The sequence below is a fragment of the Natator depressus genome, chromosome 11 (genome assembly GCF_965152275.1).
Source record: "Natator depressus isolate rNatDep1 chromosome 11, rNatDep2.hap1, whole genome shotgun sequence".
NCBI lineage: Eukaryota > Metazoa > Chordata > Testudines > Cheloniidae > Natator > Natator depressus.
In genome coordinates this window covers 73,804,937-73,822,596 of record NC_134244.1, presented here as the reverse complement: position 1 = coordinate 73,822,596, position 17,660 = coordinate 73,804,937, and the positions used below count along the sequence as shown (strand labels likewise).

The following is a 17,660-nucleotide window of genomic DNA, read 5'->3' as shown; positions in this document are numbered from 1 at the left end:
ACAGCTCCGCTCCCCAGCTCAGCTCGGGCCCCTGCTTTCTCCTTAGCTCGGCCCCACTCTGTCTGTCTGACCCAGGCAAATCCAGCTCACACGGAGGACGGGACCCCCCTGGCCTCCTGACTCCCTCATTAGCCTGCCCGCCCTGTCATTCAGGCTGACCTGGCGCGTTGGCCTCTCCCCATTGTTCCTGGGGACTATCAGTCATAGGGTCCTGGTTTCCCATCGACCCTTCCCCCTTTTAGGACTGGGAGCTAGCTAACCAAAACACCCCCTCTGACTGTTAGTAAGGGGGCAACAGTCCCCTTACATTTAGGCCATAGCTGGGGGGGGTTGAGGATCGGCAGCATCTCAGTGTCAGATTTAGGTAGCTAAAGTGAAAGTAGCAGCCAAGCCCACCTCAATATTTTTGTGGAGCTAGCCCCTGGTGCCTAACCTGTTTTGAACAACCCACTAGGCCCCCATCTGTGTTGTCAGGTGCCCGATCCCAGACCTACATTATTTTAAACAGATGCTTTTGAAAAACGTACCAAAAGTCTAACGGGCTCTAAAAATCAGCTGAATACATTCCGGGCCTACAAGCACTAAAATACCTTCCTCAAACCAGTGTATGGGGCTTTGAACGGTATCACGACATGGCAGGGGCTGACAGTCAGTGCTAACTGTGTGAAGACCCATTTTTCATGATTCTTGCTAAAGCCAGTCAGCAAATGTCGTCTAGGAGTAAGTGCTGTAATTATGGGGAAGAAAAATCTGCATTTTTCACACGTAACAGTGTAGCCAGACAGCCAGCCCCCCCTCTCAGACCAGCATTGCTGGAAACACACGGGAGCCAAAACACCAGGGCACTCCAGCACAGCCTTTGAAGCTGTGTGCCTCTGGGAACGTATACAACGATTGGGCTCACAGCAGGCAGAGGCGCTGTGACAGACATGGCTCTTAGCCCCTACTAAAACAGCATGATGCACACACACCAACATCCTAGGTGGGAAAATATTTACCCTGATAAAAGAAGTGTCCAGTAGTCGAAACTTATTGTTTCTCCCTTGCAAGTGTGAACTACTCTTGCGAGAGCTGGCGTCACCCCGACAGACCAGCCCCAATTTAGCATAGAAAGGAGAAAGAGAATAAAGGAGTACAGAGGTATAAGTAGGGGACCTACAGCACCATGATTTTTGAGTGCTTTTCACTATCTATCTGCTGGTCAGATAAGTGACAGCCTCCCAAGGCTTCTGCAGCTAAGAGGGTCCCTAAGCCTTGTCCCTTATTCGTCTTTCCGCGGAATTGAGTGACCGATCCTGGCTTGGCACCGCTGGAATCGAGAGATGCAAGGAGGGTAAGAAGCACCCACACCTGATCTCCTATCTTTAGTGTACACATATTTTGAAATAGAGCTCTATACTTTGTTTTCTTTCTTTGGGGTTGTGGCTTCAGTTTCGTAACTTGTTTGTGTGTGTAACATCTCTACATTTAAATAAGTAGGCACTAGCAATTTTGTAACCACATGATTAGAATCTAGTTTAATAAATATTGGTAACCATTTTTGCATAAGCCTGACTTGTTTCTCTGGTTTACTGTGAAGCAGCCAACACAATTAAAGAACCTCAGCCGTTTTGGCTATAAAGCCTGGCCATTAGGTGAGAGTACTAAGAGCCTAGCGTTGAGTTGTGCCGCCTCCACGGGGCAAACTCTTGGGGCGCCTGTCAGTCAATCCTGACTGCCCGCTGCGAAGGAGCTCTGAGCTCTAGCAGTTAAAGTCACGGGTGTGGAGAGGCTCTTAGTGCTGCCATTGGGGCACCTGTCAGTCAATCCTGACTGCCCGCTGCGAAGGAGCTCTGAGCTCTAGCAGTTAAAGTCACGGGTGTGGAGAGGCTCTTAGTGCTGCCATTGGGGCACCTGTCAGTCAATCCTGACTGCCCGCTGCGAAGGAGCTCTGAGCTCTAGCAGTTAAAGTCAGGGGTGGTTAGGACCTTGGGGCATCCGTCAGCCTAGCCCGGGCTGCCCGCCGCGAAGGGACAGTGTGTCCTAGTGGTTAAAGTCACGGATGGTATAAATGGGCATAGCTGGCACCTCACCAAACATCCCTGGCCATCGGCTAACAAACAGAAGTGGAATAACTGCATTCAAAGATAAAACGATGAAAAACTTGAAAGGCCACAAGCCCTCTCAGTCCTACTACTTGTTCAGCCAGTCGCTCAGACAAACAGGTTTGTTGACATTTGCAGGAGCTCATGTTGCCCACTTCTCGTTTACAGTGTCACCTAAAAGGGAGACCAGGCATTCACAGGGCACTGTTGTAGCTGGCATCGCAGCATATTGACAGGCCAGATGTGCTGAAGAATCATACGTCCCTTCGCGTTTCAACCACCATTCCAGAGGTCATGCGTCCGTGCTGATGACAGATTGAGATGTCACCAGCGGAAGGTTGATTTTCTTGTTCGGTGGTTTGGATCTTGTCGTTTCCACACTGGAGTGTTGCTCTTTTCAGACTTCTGAAAGCATGCGCCACACCTCATCCCGCTCAAATTTTGGAGTCCAATTTCAGACTCTTAAATCTTGGGTCAAGTCCTGTGGCTATCTTTAGAAATCTCACATTGGTCCTTCTTCGCCTTTTGTCAGATCTGCAGTGAAAGTGTTCTTAAAACAAACACCACGTGTTGGGTCATCATCCGAGATGGCTAGGAGATGAAATCTGTGGCAGAGTGCAGGTAAAACAGAGCAGGAGACAGACAATTCTCCCCCAAGGAGCTGAGTCACCGATTTAATTCACACATTACTTTTTTTTAACGAGTATCATCAGCATGGAAGCATGTCCTCTGGAATGGTGGCAAAAGCATGCAGGGGCATACGAATGTTTAGCATCCCTGGCACATAACTACCATGCAATGCTGGCTACAAAAGTGCCATGCGAACGCCTTTTCTCAGTGTCCGGTGGCCTTGTAGGCTCTAAACGTTTACATTGTTTTCCTTTTGAGTGCAGTTCTGGAACAAAACAAAAAATCTACATTTGTAAGTTGCACTTTCACGGTCAAGAGCTTGCACTGCAGCACTTTTATGAGGGGAACTGAAAAAGGCTCTTTCTTTTATTACTTTGACAGTGTAAATATTTGTAAAGAATCATCCTAGAAAGGGAGCCCTGTATTCTGTGTTGTAATGGACATCAATATATTTGAAAAAAGTAGAAAAACACCCCAAAATCTTTAATAAATTTCAATTGGTATTCAATGTTTAACAGTGTGATCAATCATAACTAAAAAAATCACAATTAAAAAATTAACCATGATAAATTGCAGTTTTAATTTTTTTAATTGTGATTAATTTTTTTGAGTTAATTGCATGAGTTAATTGCGGTTCTCCCTGCCCCAGCCCAGAGCCTGCACCCAGCACCCAAACTCCATCCCACAGCCTGCACCCCCACCCCCTTCCCACACCCCCCCTCCTGCACCCGAACTCCCTCCTACACCCCCACCCCTTACCCCAGCCCAGAGCCTACAACCAAACTCCGTTCCAGAGCCTGCATCCCCTCCCTCCGCAGGCCCTCCCATCCCCAAACTCCCTCCCAGAGCCTGCACCCCTCCACCCATCCTGCACCCCCACCCTGTGCCCCAGCCCGGAGCCTGCACCCAGTACCCAAACTCCATCCCAGAGCTTGCACCCCAGACTCCATCCTAGAGTGGTGAAGAGGACAGATTATTAACTCATCACAGTGGGTTTCAGCCCCATAGGATCACCTGTCAGGATTTTTCCTTCCTTTAAAGAGGGCAGAACCTAAACCCCATTCAGAAGATGCGGGGAATCTTACAGTAAATTCTTCCCACATAGTCCCCTCTGTAAACTCATCAAGCAGAGCTTGCCTTTGACTGCATTTGACCAATCAGGGGACGTTGCGGGGCAGGGTGACCCATGCAGAAGGGGGTTGTATCTCCCCTCTGAGAACTCCTCCCTCTGTCCTCTACCAATTGAAGTGGGCGTCAGCTCTGTAGGACCACCCCGAGAGGGGATTTGACCAAATACGGGAAGTGCCGCAGTGGAGTGAGCTGCCCACAACAGGATTCCGTGGTCCCTAAAAAGTCCCCACGCCGCCCTCTCCCAATTGGAGAGGGTTTCACTCCCACCTTAGGCCATCTCAGAAGGGAAACGTGTACCAATCCAGAACAGGTTTAGCCCGAAGGCCTAGGCCACGATTTCTGCAAAAGACAACCTTGGAACGAGACGGGCTCTTCCACGCAGTGTTGAGTTGCGACTTCCAGGAGGATGCTGCCAGCCACGCAAACATGGAGCTCCAGAGATCGGCGGCTTCTGGCCTAGACCTTCAGGCACTGCCTATTCTGATCGGTACGTTTCCCTTCTGGGATGGCCTAAGGGGTGTGTGAAACCCTGACCGATTAGTAGAGGACGGTGGGGGGATTTCATGGAGCGGTGATGGGCCCCTCTTGCGGGCAGGTCACCCCACCACAGCACTTACCCTATTTGGTGAAATCCCCTCTCTGGCTGGTCCTAAGGGGATGAGGCTCAACCCAACTGGGAGGAGTTCTCGGAGGGGTCACATGACCCACTTCCGGATGGGTCACTCTGCCCCAGAACTTTCCCCCATTGCTCAAATCCATTCCTGAGGCAGATGGATGGAGATAAAACACCCCCAGATTGGTAGAGGAGTGGCAGGAGCTCTTAGAGGGGTCACATGCCACTCCTTGCTTCTACTCATATTTGCATCCTGACCCCGAAAATCTTATATCATAGTGTGGGTCTTATGGTGACAGATGAGAGATGCCTTAGGGGTGACGGGGTGAGGTCCCATGGGTGAAACTAAATAACTGTCCTTAGCCTCAGGGTGGTTTGGCCTTATGGCCAGAGCAAAAATGGCTGCCCTCCCACTCAGGGGTGTGTAGCCCAACGCCCAGGGTCCATGCAGCCGCCCGCTCCATCCAGGGCTGTGTGGCCCAACGACCAGAGTCCGTGCGGCCGCCCTCTCCATCGGGGCTGTGTGCCCCAAAGACCAGAGTCCGTGCGGCCGCCCTCTCCGTCCGGGGCTGTGTGGCCCAACGACCAGAGTCCGTGCGGCCGCCCTCTCCGTCCGGGGCTGTGTGGCCCAACGGCCAGAGTCCGTGCGGCCGCCCTCTCCGTCGGGGCTGTGTGGCCCAATGACCAGAGTCCGTGCGGACGCCCTCTCCGTCCAGGGCTGTGTGGCCCAACGACCAGAGTCCGTGCGGCCGCCCTCTCCATCGGGGCTGTGTGGCCCAACGACCAGAGTCCATGCGGCCGCCCTCTCCATCCAGGGCTGTGTGGCCCAACGGCCAGAGTCCGTGCGGCCGCCCTCTCCGTCGGGGCTGTGTGCCCCAAAGACCAGAGTCCGTGCGGCCGCCCTCTCCGTCCGGGGCTGTGTGGCCCAACGACCAGAGTCCGTGCGGCCGCCCTCTCCGTCGGGGCTGTGTGGCCCAACGACCAGAGTCCGTGCGGCTGCCCTCTCCATCCAGGGCTGTGTGGCCCAACGGCCAGAGTCCGTGCGGCCGCCCTCTCCGTCAGGGCTGCATGGCCCAACGACCAGAGTCCGTGCGGCTGCCCTCTCCATCCAGGGCTGTGTGGCCCAACGGCCAGAGTCCGTGCGGCCGCCCTCTCCATCCAGGGCTGTGTGGCCCAACGGCCAGAGTCCGTGCGGCTGCCCTCTCCGTCGGGGCTGCGTGGCCCAGCGACCAGAGTCCGTGCGGCCGCCCTCTCCGTCGGGGCTGCGTGGCCCAACGACCAGAGTCCGTGCGGCTGCCCTTCAATGCAGGGCTGTGTGGCTGAGAGTTCAGAGACAAGATGGTTGCCCCTCCTCTTGGGGCCGTGCAGTCTAGTGGCGCAATGGGGACGTGGGCAGCCACCCGAGGATGGATGGCAGCCAGGGCAGGGGGACCCAGACTCTCCTTACTCCCCCTTGCCCTAGCCCAGGGCCTTGTCCGTGGCCAATGTGTTTGCCGTTGAGTCAGTGGGGATCCAACCAGAACATGCTGACGTCACTCAGCATGACAATGGCTCGTTCACCCAGGTTACTTCAGAGGAGAAGTCTCTAGGCCACGGGCTGGGGGTCTCTGGGCTCCCGGCGTGGGAAACTCCCAGACACTCCGATCTCCCTTGCACGTCTGCAGGCCCCCGGGGGTGCGGCTGGGTCTCGGCGCCTCGGGGCTCTGCAGTCAGGGGCTTCAGCTGCTTCTGGACTGGAGCCTACAATGTGCATCCTCCATTTTCGGCGCTCTGCCTAGCGTGAGCTGAGCTGCTCCCTTTCACACTGGTGCTCCAGTTGTAGCGTGTCCGGCAGGGTTGGGGAGGGGCTTGGCTTCCTCCGCCTAGACTGTGGGGTTATGTGGGGCTGGTTCACCCCGGCACACGCTGCTCGGCCTCTTCTGTCTCCTCCTTCCCATGCAACAGCTGCTTTGCCATCTCACAAGAGATGGGATCAGTGGTGGGCTCAGTTGGCTCCTGTTGGCCTCCAGATGTCTGGAAGAGGGAGAAAGGGCAGGAGCACAAATTAGAAAAACAAAGCCTTCAAGCAGGGTAGTTTTCCACAGCACAAAACCACCCCACTTTGCCAATATTCATTTGCAACTTCCCTGAGAGCTGGCATTTCTTAAAGAGAGCACCCAACCCCCCGCAACCTCCACTACCCTGGGGGCTGGCAATGGTTAAAGGGAGTCTGGGAGAATTTCTCCTCTCTCCGCCTGGCTCTGATGAGTGAGGGAATCACATGCGAGAAGCTGTGTGAATGTCGGGCTCTGTGCGGTGGGGTGAGATGTCCTACATGGTGCCCAAAGGTGGGGTTGTCCTGACTCTGCAGTGACTTCATTCTAGGGAGAGAGATGTCAGAGATCAGCTCCAGGGTGCTGCCCTGTAACAGTGTGTGGGAATGGGGCAGAAGTGGGGCAATGGTGCACTCAGGAAAGGAGCAGGGCTTAGGGGGGCCCGAGCTGCAGCCACTAAAGCCCCTGTGTGCTGCGTTCCAGCCAGGCCGGCTCTGCCTGGCTGGGGTGCGGGCGAGGCGGCTCCACGTACTGCCCTTCTTGTCTGCCCCCCCAGCCACGTCGCCACGATGAGCACTGCACCGGGAACCTCTGTCCCGGGGGCTGCTCTTGCCTGTCAGCTCTGCCCCGCCCCGCGTACCTCCCCCAGCAGCTCCCATTGGCCGGGAATTGTTAATCCGGCCCTGGCCCTACTCCCCAGCCTGTTCCAATCCTGCTCTTGACTCCTGACTCCGGCTCCAACCCTTGGCTCCCCTCGGCTCGACCTCCACCACTCTGAGCACGCGGCCGCAGCGACCCTGCTCCAACTACTGGGCCCAACCAGCCGTGCTTTGGCTTCTGACACCAGCGATATGGAGGAGTCGTTCACCTCACTGCTTTCCACTGTGTATGGCCCTGCCTTGGTCAGCGCTGGTTTTCATCTGCCATTGCGCTGCCCGGTGACATGGCTTGATTAGATCCCTTTGAACTTCTTCAAAGTCTTCTCTAGGCTGATTAATCTGCATAATTTTGTGTCATCTGCCAATATCCACCTTGTTGTTCAGCCCCGGTTCCAAACATAAGAAAGGCCAGACTGGGTCAGAGGAAAGGTCCATCTAGCCCAGTATCCTGTCTTCTGACAGTGGCCACTGCCAGGTGCCCCAGAGGGAATCAACAGACAAGACTCATCCAGTGATCTATGCCCTGTTGCCTAATTCCTAGTTTCTGGCAATCAGAGGCTAGGGACACCAAAAAGTTGATAAGCGTCTGGTGTACGTACCATAGCAGGGCAAAGAGCTCTTCTGTGTCGGTCCCGGTTCCCTAGTCAACTGCAGAACCCGACACGAGATTTACAAGCTTCTGCAACCATTTGTAATGTCTGTTGAGGATGTCCCACGTGGTCCTGTCAGATTTCAAAGGCACTTCCTGAAAAGCTGAAACCAAGAGGTAACGGGTTGAAAAGCCCCTGGTGCTGATGTGCCTGGTGCCTAGGAAACCTCCACTCCCGATGGCCATTGCCCCCTGCTATTCGCTCCCCCAGAGTCTAAGGGCACGAGAACAACAACTCCGCTCCTCCCAAAATAGCCCTGGACAGAGAGGAGACCCCATTCTTGTCACTTCCCCCTCCGCCGGCCTACACCCCTACACACACCCCTACACACAGACGGTTGGGGGCACTTGTTCTTTCGATGGAACAGGAAAGCGACAGCTGCAGCGACATTAAACCATCCAACATTTAGGCCAAGATCCACAAAGGGATTTAGGCTCCTAATGTCTGCTGAAATCCTTTGTGGCCCTGTGCCTTCATTCCTGAAGAGATCACAGGGACAAGTGTTTCCCATGTGCCCTCATGGGATTTCCTAGGAGCTGATAACCAATCTCGGAGTGAATCTCCCTGGCCTGCAATCACTCCATTCCAGGGAGGGCAGGTGATGAGGGTAATTGTCATCATCATCATCATCCTTAATAACAACGGCTCTTTTCAATTCTGTCAGGCCTTCCATTACAGACTTTCAGACCTTTATGAAGACACTTTCCCCACACAGCTTTAAGGCTACGTCTACACTAGGAGCTAGAGATGGAATTCCCCTGCTCCCATACACATATTGTGGTACCTCGATGAAGCTCGCATGACCATCCTTCTTCCTTAAACGCTGTCCTTAGACAGAGAGGGACCTGTGTCCACATTCAAACCTGTGTTCGGGCCCTGTGCTGCACCCCTGTACTTCCCACAGACGCACAAACACACAGAGGTATTTCCTTACCTTCATACAGGCGGGAGATGCCATCTTCATTCACTGTTTCAGACAACAAATTGTAGTAATGGCGGATAGTATTTCCTAGACATACAATGAATACAGTGCATCTCATTACTTTTCAAATCCTTCGCTGAAAACTGCTAAGGATGCAGCCATTCCCCCAAGACAGCCCTTCGGAAATTAAATACATTCCTTACATCTGTTCACAAAGCACATTCGATAAAGCATCAGATGCCCAGCAGTGACTGAGAAGCTGATTTCCAAAGGAGATTGAATTCACAACAAACCAGCATGATGTGAATTCAATCTCCCCTAGGCGCAGCCAAAGAGCTGTTGGGGCAGGGGAAGTTGGTGCAGTTGATACAGCTAAGTTGCTCCCTTCATCTTGGAATACATGTTAATTCTCTCTCTCTCTCTCACACACACACACACACACAGACACCCCGTTGTAGGATTCTGGTGCTGTCGGAGGGAACAGAGCAGCCGTCTAGAAAAGGGCTTTGAAGGAAACATTTAAGAAAGCTCAAGTGAATTTCCTCTGCTTACCAATGAACAAGGCTGCAGAGTGTCGTATTGTTGTCTGGGAGCTTTCCAGGTACTCTAGGGCCTGGAACAGGAATTTGGGGATGTGGCTCTTGTTGTTCTGCATCTGGAAAGAAAGAAGGAAGAAATGCACAATATACAAATGACATGTTCTCCCCACAGCGAATAGTCCAGGAAAGCCAAAGCATATAGCCAGGCCATGGCAACCGCCAATACGAACCCATACACCAGAGCAGCACCTCTCTGAAGTCACTGTTGTGTTCTCCAGAACCTCCGCTTTCATTTGAAAAGACAAAAGTTTGGAGGTCTGACAGTTGTGGAGAAAAATGTCAAAAATGTGAACGGATTGTAACTCCTGCAGAAATGAACCAGCAGAGAGCCTGGAATAGCGTCTTGCAACCCGACCGAAGCGGATGGGTACTCAGGCTGTGGGGTTCAAAAGGTCTCCCTCAAGTCCCCATTCACCCCTCTCAAGGCACAAAGAATTCACCTACCAAGCACTTCCCGACACACTTCAAGAGCTGTGAGGAGCCATCCCAGGCCATGCTGCGGAACAGCCTCTTCAAATGAGCCCAGCCGAGAAACATTGCACAGCGGAAGAGCGTCAGTTTACATCGCTGCAAGAGAAGGGAGACCAAGAGGGTTCTCACTGAGAGAGGGATAGTGTGGGGGACACTGGACCTTCTCCACCCCTTGTGCTCTGTGCTGTGAGGATGGATGAGGCACGAGGCTCCAGCATGGAGTGAAGCCGGGAGGAGAAGACTCTGCTTGGGCAAGGGGCTCTGGCGATGACTGGAGTGGGGGCCCCAGGGGATTCTGGCTCTTTGTCTGAAGGAAATAATGACGGTGGCACTTACCAGTGTCACACTCTCCTCCTGGTCTGCAAGATGCAGCAGCAGCGGGAGCAAGCAGTGGATGATTTCCTGCTGCACGAGGGGTTTGTCCGGGTCCTGCACCCTGCTCACCACGTTGCCAAGCAGTGAAATGGCAGCTGAGCGCACACTGCCCCTCTCCTGGCAATGACACACAGGGGGTGGGGACCCCCAGTTAAAGCCAGGCAGTATCAGAGCAGAACGCGACAGAGTCATAATCCGCCCGCTGCTCCGGTTCCCCCTGTGTGAACTGACTTGGCTGGCGGGAGCAGGGCGGACACCAGGCCAGCGCCATAGACATCTTGTGCAAGGCCTGAGACCCTGTGCAGGACAGCGCAGCCCCAGGGTGTCCCAGAGGCAGTTTCTGTCTGGAGAGCCCAGAATCCCAGAACCCGAGAAGATTTGGGGAGAGGGAGGGAAGTCTGCTGGAGACTGGTCTGGGGAAGGGGAGAAGCCGCTGCTGGAGCCTTGCAGGGATGCGCTGCTACAAAACACAGCATTTCTTTTGCTCTTCGGTGCCCCCGAGAGCCGAGCCATTCCCGACCCACCTCTTTCCTGCTGAGAATCTCCACCTCTTTGGGGGCCTGTGTTCTCCAGACAGCTGGTCATCTGCCCAGGGCCAGGCCCCCTCTCCCCCAGGCCAGGCTGCAGCAGGGGCTGGGAGCATGGTGCTGAGGCTGAGCTTTGGCGAGAAGAGCTCTGACAGGGAGGTGGCTCAGCAGGAGATTCCCCACCCATGGCGGGGGCGCTCCTTGGAGGCTCCATGGCAGGCCTGAGGGGCGGGAGCCAAGGAGATGGGGAGAGAGAGACAAGGGCATCAGAGACAGGTGGAGGGGGGGCATGGGCTTCTCCTGGGGTTCCAAGCCTTACGTCATCAATGAAGGGGCGAAGGCTGACTGCGATGTCCTGGGAGATGGAGCCAAGCCCCTCCCTCTTGAGGAGATAGATGATGTCTCCAGCTTTCTGCATGGCCTCCTTGACACACCCTCCATCCCGGTCACAAAACCTGGCCACGGTTCCTGGCAGCTGGGCCTGTAACCATCTCACCTGCAGGAATGAAGAAGGCAGCTCATTACTTTCCAGGGTGACAGCCTGGAGCACATGCTGGACCACTCCCACCTAGGAGAAACCACGGATGGCACAGCCCCACAACGGGGCAGAAAGTCGTTCTCCTGTCACTCTGTGCCCGCTGCTCACTGTAACCTTTGTCTTTGCTCACCCCACCTCCCCCATTGCATCCCATCTGCAATCAGGGCTCAGCTCACGGGAGCAGGGAGCACGTCATGCCTTGATTTGCTCAGGAAAACAACTCCACCATTTGAGGGCTGTGTGTCAAACAAGAAGGCTTCTGTGTGGATCTGGCTCTCATTTCCGAGCTATCTGAGAGACATCGGCTTCCTCGGTCCCCTGGGCAATCCACGCCTCTTACCTTTTCTGGCTGGAACACAATACTGCCAAGGCCTCGCAGACTGAGCTTACGTATGACGGGATTTGTGTCTTTGCTCCATTCCATGAGCTGCGCCCGGAGCTCTGATTTTGTCAGCACTGTCTCAATGGAAGGACTCTGGAGAAACTGGAAAGAGCCAAATCAACATCAGGTTGAGGAACAGAGGTCTTCCTGTGGGGTCTCTGCCCTAGACAGTCGTCTTTACCAAAGGGCCACTTACTCCCACCCAAAGTCTCTGGTGCGTAGGGAGCTAGTTGCTGCTGTTTCAGTTGGTTCATTCCCAAAAGTTGGACTCATGCACAAATCACAAATCAACCTCCAGGGAAAGGGGCGTCTCCAGGCCTCATTGAGCGCCATGCAGAGACCCCTGGGACAGAAGAAAAGCACAACCCCAGGAAAAGGTGAGGAGAGAAGCAAGGCCTTGGGGCACCGGAGAAACATCCCCTCTTGCCCCATAATCCCATCGAGGCACATCCAGCCAGGAGCAATCTCACCCTGTCTCCCCCTCCCTCTCTTTGCCATGCCCCACAACCATCTTTGTGCGGAGAGGAGCTAGCTGGCGGTAAGGCTGCTGAGCTGCTGACAATGTGCCCCAGAGCTTACTGGCCTGAGCTGCTCTCCAGAAAGCTCCCTTGTGCCTGTCAACTAATGAATCTCACCTCAATACAGAAAGCCATGGCGATCGTTCTCTGCTCCTCCTCCCTCTCGCTCTGGACGATGGTGAGTGCCTCTCTGAAAACTGCAGGGAGCTGAGGGTTCTCACACTCGATCATGGATCTGGAACATGGAACAGAAAGTCCCTTAAAGAAAAGGAGTACTTTTGGCACCTTAGAGACTAACCAATTTATTTGAGCATAAGCTTTCGTGAGCTACAGCTCACTTCATCGGATGCATAGTGTGGAAAGTGTAGAAGATCTTTTTATATACACACAAAGCATGAAAAAATACCTCCTCCCACCCCACTCTCCTGCTGGTAATAGCTTATCTAAAGTGATCACTCTCCTTACAGTGTATATCTTCTGTCCCAGGGGTCTCTGCATGGCGCTCAATGAGGCCTGGAGACGCCCCTTTCCCTGGGGGTTGATTTGTGACTTGTGGGGGTGGGGGGGTGGGGGGGTGAGAAAACCTGGATTTGTGGTGGAAATGGCCCAACTTGATTATCATACACATTGTAAGGAGAGTGGAACAGGAATATTTCACATGGAAATCCCATTCCCAAGAGAGACCCAGTGAGGAGGAAACTTTGGGCTCTTACCTTGCAATCAGGCCAACACCCTGTGAGTAGTAATATCTGGAGGCTATCGTGTCCCAACCCTGCTGAAACTGGATGATGGCAAATTCCTTCCAGTAGCCGGGCATGGAGAAAAGAGTCTTCACAGCCTCCACTGACGTGCTAAAGAGAAACAAATACCAGTGTCAGGCAACGAGATCAGCCCCAGGCATGGCAACTCTGCAGAAGTCCTGGGACACACAGCGTGGTCAGCAGTAGCTAGCCTCCCCGAGGATAGATCCAGTGTGATATCACGGTGCTTCCCTGCCCAATGGGCCCTGTCTACACTGCCGTTTCATTGAGTTTCTAACCAATTAGTGACAATGTCGCTTCTTAAGATGGTTGGTGTCATTACTCACTGTTGCTGAATACTTGATTCTTTACCGTGACAGGTAACAGGACTCAAGTGGGCATGTGGGGTCGGGTCCTTCGTTGGTGTAAGCGAGCAAAGCGATGTCAGTTTACACCACCTGAGGTGTCTTCCGGCGCTCTGGTTTTCCTATGTAGATGGAAGCCCCTCACTGTGCCCACAGAGCCAGTCGAACGGGTCCCTCTTCCTCCTGCCTGCCTGTGGGGCTGAGATCCTGCAGGGCCTGGCCCCAGGTGCTGCCGGTGTGGCTCTGTCTGCGTTTGGGGACGGAGGCCCACAGGTTTCCTCAGCAGACAGTGATGAAAGCACTGACCCTTTGGCGGGTGGCACATGTGGTTGGATGCACAAACTTGACTGCTGCCTGAGTGTGTAGGGAAAGCACCTGGCCTGTGGACGGCGTCAGATGAGCGAGTGTGACTCACAAGAACACACGGCTCTCAACCCTTTTCCCTCAAGAGAGACCTGCACCCAACTGAGCCTGGGCCAACGACAGCACCCGAACCACTGATGGCCATAAACAGACCCCGGGTGTTTAGCAGAACAAATCTGTTCTTCCTTTTCCTTTCAGTCATTACCTTAGGGGGCTGAGGCAGCTGGATCCCTCCTCGGGGCTGGATGTCTCGCTGGCCATGTCGGTCCCTGGCAAGTGCAGATCCATCACATACTGCACTTGCCTGACGCAGAGGATGAGGAGCTGGGGAAACATTTCCAGGATGGCTTCTCGGTATCCCCAAAGGAAAAGGACCTCGTAAATGGTCTTCATGGCCTGGAGGGGGGAAAGCATTTCACTCAACTATCCCAATCTGTCCCCTGCCCCCATTGCCATTCGCGATTGTCCTTTTGTCATGTCTCCTTTCCTCTCCAGCGTGTTACAAAAGAGGATTGGCTCCTGAGAGGGGAGGAGACATTTGGAAGCTCCTGAACCTTCCCCCATTCCTGGAACGGAAGCAGGATGGAACCCTATGGAAAGATCAGAAGAGTCTGGGTGACATTATTCCCCGTTATTTCTCTTAATGGTGCACACCCTGCGCTTTGGCTTTCCAGCCGTGACTGGACGGGCTGAAACCATCCTGAGGAGATGCGTTCTCATAGGCCCAGTGTTTCTGGCCCAGTCAAAAGTACTGGACATCTCAAGATCCCATGCTGGGAAGATTTCTAGCCACAGTTTACAAAGCCAGAAACCTGGATACTTCCAAGAGACGCCTGAACTGCACCTGCTCACTAAAGGGCCATCTAAAGCAGAAGACGACTGAGCCAGGGTACCAGCAGATAAACCACTTAAGATCTATAACTTTTACCTGGGGGAAACTTTATTTACACCTCTTTGGTTTGATTGGAGGTGGCCAGGACACACGAAGGTCTGGTCTACACGACAGAGTTAGGTCAACACAAGGCCACTCACCCAGCATCACCCTAACTATGGAATTTCCTTCCCATTGGCAGAACTGCCCCTGGGTGCCAAATTCATAACTCCACCTCCACAAGGGGCAGAGAGTCCAAGTCAATGCAGTTCGGTCGATGCAGTGTCAGTGTAGACACCGTGTCCTTTACGTCAACTGACCCTCAGGAGCCTTCCCGCAATGCCCCACCCTGACCGAGGAATCGCGACAAGCGCTTCTGGTGAGGACGTGCCCTGCTGGCACCAGGGCTGGCTCCAGCTTTTTGGCTGCCCCAAGCAGAGAAGGAAAAAAAAAAAAGAAAAACCCGATTGAGCTGCCCCCGAAGTGGCGCTGAAGAGGAAGAGAGGGAATGAAGGACCCGCTGCCGAATTACCGCCGAAGACCCGGACGTGCCGCCCCGACTTTCTATTGGCTGCCCCAGGCCCCTGCTTCCTTTGCTGGCACCCGGACCCGGCCCTGGCTGACACACGCAGCAAAGTGCAGCCCCACCCAAGGGATGGGCTTGCTGTGGCGGCTGTGTGCCGAGGGAGGTTAGGTCAGCTGAACTGTGTAGTGGAGCTGTGGCCTGAAGATCAGAAGGGGTGAAGCTCACACACACACACACACACACACACACACACACACAAAGATGCACCAACCTCCCTGCAGTGACGGGTTCGCAAAGTGACATCTCAAATCTCACTTACAGCCAGAGACACATGGCCGCTCTTCTCCTCCCGGCGTCTCTGCTGGAGCTTGTCCAGCAGCTGCCGCAGCACCTCCCTGGTGAGCTGGGGTTCTTCACCCAAGGCCTTCCACAGCTCAAGGGCACATCTGCAGAGTCAGAAACAGAAGTCAGACCTTCCCTGCCTGGCCACCTCTCGCCCTCCCCAGGGAGAGGCTTGCAATGTAGGCAGGAAAGGCGTCTCTCAGAGGAGACACCGATCGGTGCGGGGAGCCTGAGGCTGGGCAAGTCCCTTCAGAGAACGTTGTGTTTATTCCTTTCCCCTAATGGGTTGTTGTTCCTGAAGCCAGCACCACTGCTTCCAAACAGTGACCATGAACTGACCACAGAGTGACCAACGCACTGCAGACTGCAAAATTCTGCTGTTACGCTAGGGTCAGTCCGGAGGAACTTGCCTGAACTCATTGGAGTTACTCTGGCTATCTGGGGGTGTAACTGAGACCCAGCGTTTGGCCAAGTGTCTCAAATCACCTCAACTCTACTGCAGTGTGGAGGATGGGGTCAGGCACTGAATCAGAACATGCCCTGATAGGAGAGGATTCAGGAGCTTGGAAGGGGAGATTGTACTGCCCAGCGTGACAGAGATGGAAGGAAACTACGATTGAAATCCCTCTCCTCTCTTCTCTCCATTCTTGCTGATCTAAGTCCTGCTGGTCCCCGCAGGCATCTGCAGAGGAAGACTGCAGACGGATCCAAAAGACTTCCAATCATTTGACTTCCAAGTTTGGTGAGGAAGGTCGGACATGGTGGTCAAGCCCTGGAGACACTGAGAGCTAGGTTGGACAAATCAAGAGCAAATGGCCTGGAAGCAAGGTCTTTAGGAAGCTTGACTGAAATTCTGTGCCAAGGCTGCCGAGTTTCTACAGCTTGTGAGCACAGCCCCTGGAAAGCACTGTGGCTGTTCCAAGGAATCCAAGGAAAGGTTTACAAATCAAACACTCAAGGAAATATGAAAACCAACACTGTATTCCTCTGGTAACTGAATTGGGCAAGAAATTCCATTTCTTTCATGCTGCTCTTCAATTTGCTCTCCCATGTGACACAGATTTGTCTCTGGTCAATGTAGAACTGCATTGCAGAAGATGCCGAGGAAAGCCGGAGTTTTGAGCTCTGGCTAGGGTCCAAGTTGAGTTTCACGGCCCCTAGGAACATGTGGATTGTGTTTAAAACACCTCAGATGGATGACTCTGCAAAGTGACCAGCAATAACCAGCAGGACTCAGAGTTTACAACACATTGAGATGAAAAGAGGCACTCACCCCTCTCAGAGCTATTATTGCCGGCTGTCTGCAGACTCAGGCAGGCTGCACTGCATTTACGCTCTGGTCATGTGTGGATGATTTTTTGTCTTTTTGCAACAATAAGGGCTGGAAATTTCTGTCTTCAGAGATTTACCTCTGCTGCACAGCTCCAGAAGAATGAGTGTATTTTTTCACCAATTCCTCAGCCACGGAATAACTAGGGATCTGACGACAGGTAACAATCCTGCACAGCGAATAGACAGATGGGCCTCATGGGCCTTTTCCATCTCTGCCTTCTCTCATGCACTAAGGAGCAGCCAGACCTCATGAGCCAGGGATGTTGAGTGAGCCCCAAAGTCATTTATTTTGACATAGTCATGGATCTGAGAGGAAGTGGGTGACCCATAGAAATCAGGACAATGCAGGAATTCTCCAGAAAACTGGCACGTCTCCATCCCGGGCAGTGCAGGAGGAGGGGTTGGCTCCTCAGCAGCTGGGCCTGGGCATCTCCTCTTACTAAGCATGGACAGCTCTCTGCACAGCAGGAAACTCCCTCCAACTGTGTGAGCCCCACGGACCCTTCCCGGCCTGTGGCCTGTCAGTGGGAGCAGGAAGAGAAATAACAGACTGAGGTGATAACAGAGCAGCTCCCTACCTGTGCGATGAGAGCGTGTGAGCCACACAGGTTAGAACCACGTCCTGGGGGTGGGAGCGAGCCAGCAAGGCCGTGGCCCTCAGCGCTGCTTTTCTGGCTCTGGGATCGCAGACGTTGTCGAGCCAGATTAAGATCCCTCCCACAACGTCTCCAACCTGGAAGAATGCCAGGAAGTTGAGGGATGGATTAATCAAAGAGTGGCCTCCTCCCAGGGAACCCCTCCTGGCAGCCCTGCAAGCCGCCTCTGACCTCAGTTTTCCATCTTGGCTCCTCCATAATCTGAAGAAAGAGGCTTTGACAAGTCCAGGAACCCCAGTCTTCCCGAGGTCTGGTTTAGCACCTTAAAGCTCAGAAACACACACAAAAGCCTTCCCCAAAACCTTACAGTGGGCACAGCCCAAACTCCCCTGA

The 17,660-nt window shown here is 53.7% G+C and overlaps 1 protein-coding gene across 1 annotated transcript in view; it reads right to left on the bottom strand.

The window, feature by feature from the left end:
• Positions 1–8,837, bottom strand: part of LOC141996298 (zinc finger protein RFP-like) — an 85,036-nt gene extending 76,199 nt beyond the window's left edge. The window contains exon 1 of the mRNA XM_074968285.1: positions 8,735–8,837. The gene's annotated coding sequence lies outside the window, so the exon portion shown is untranslated. The remainder of the gene's footprint in view (positions 1–8,734) is intronic.
• Between the last annotated feature and the right edge of the window lie 8,823 nt (positions 8,838–17,660).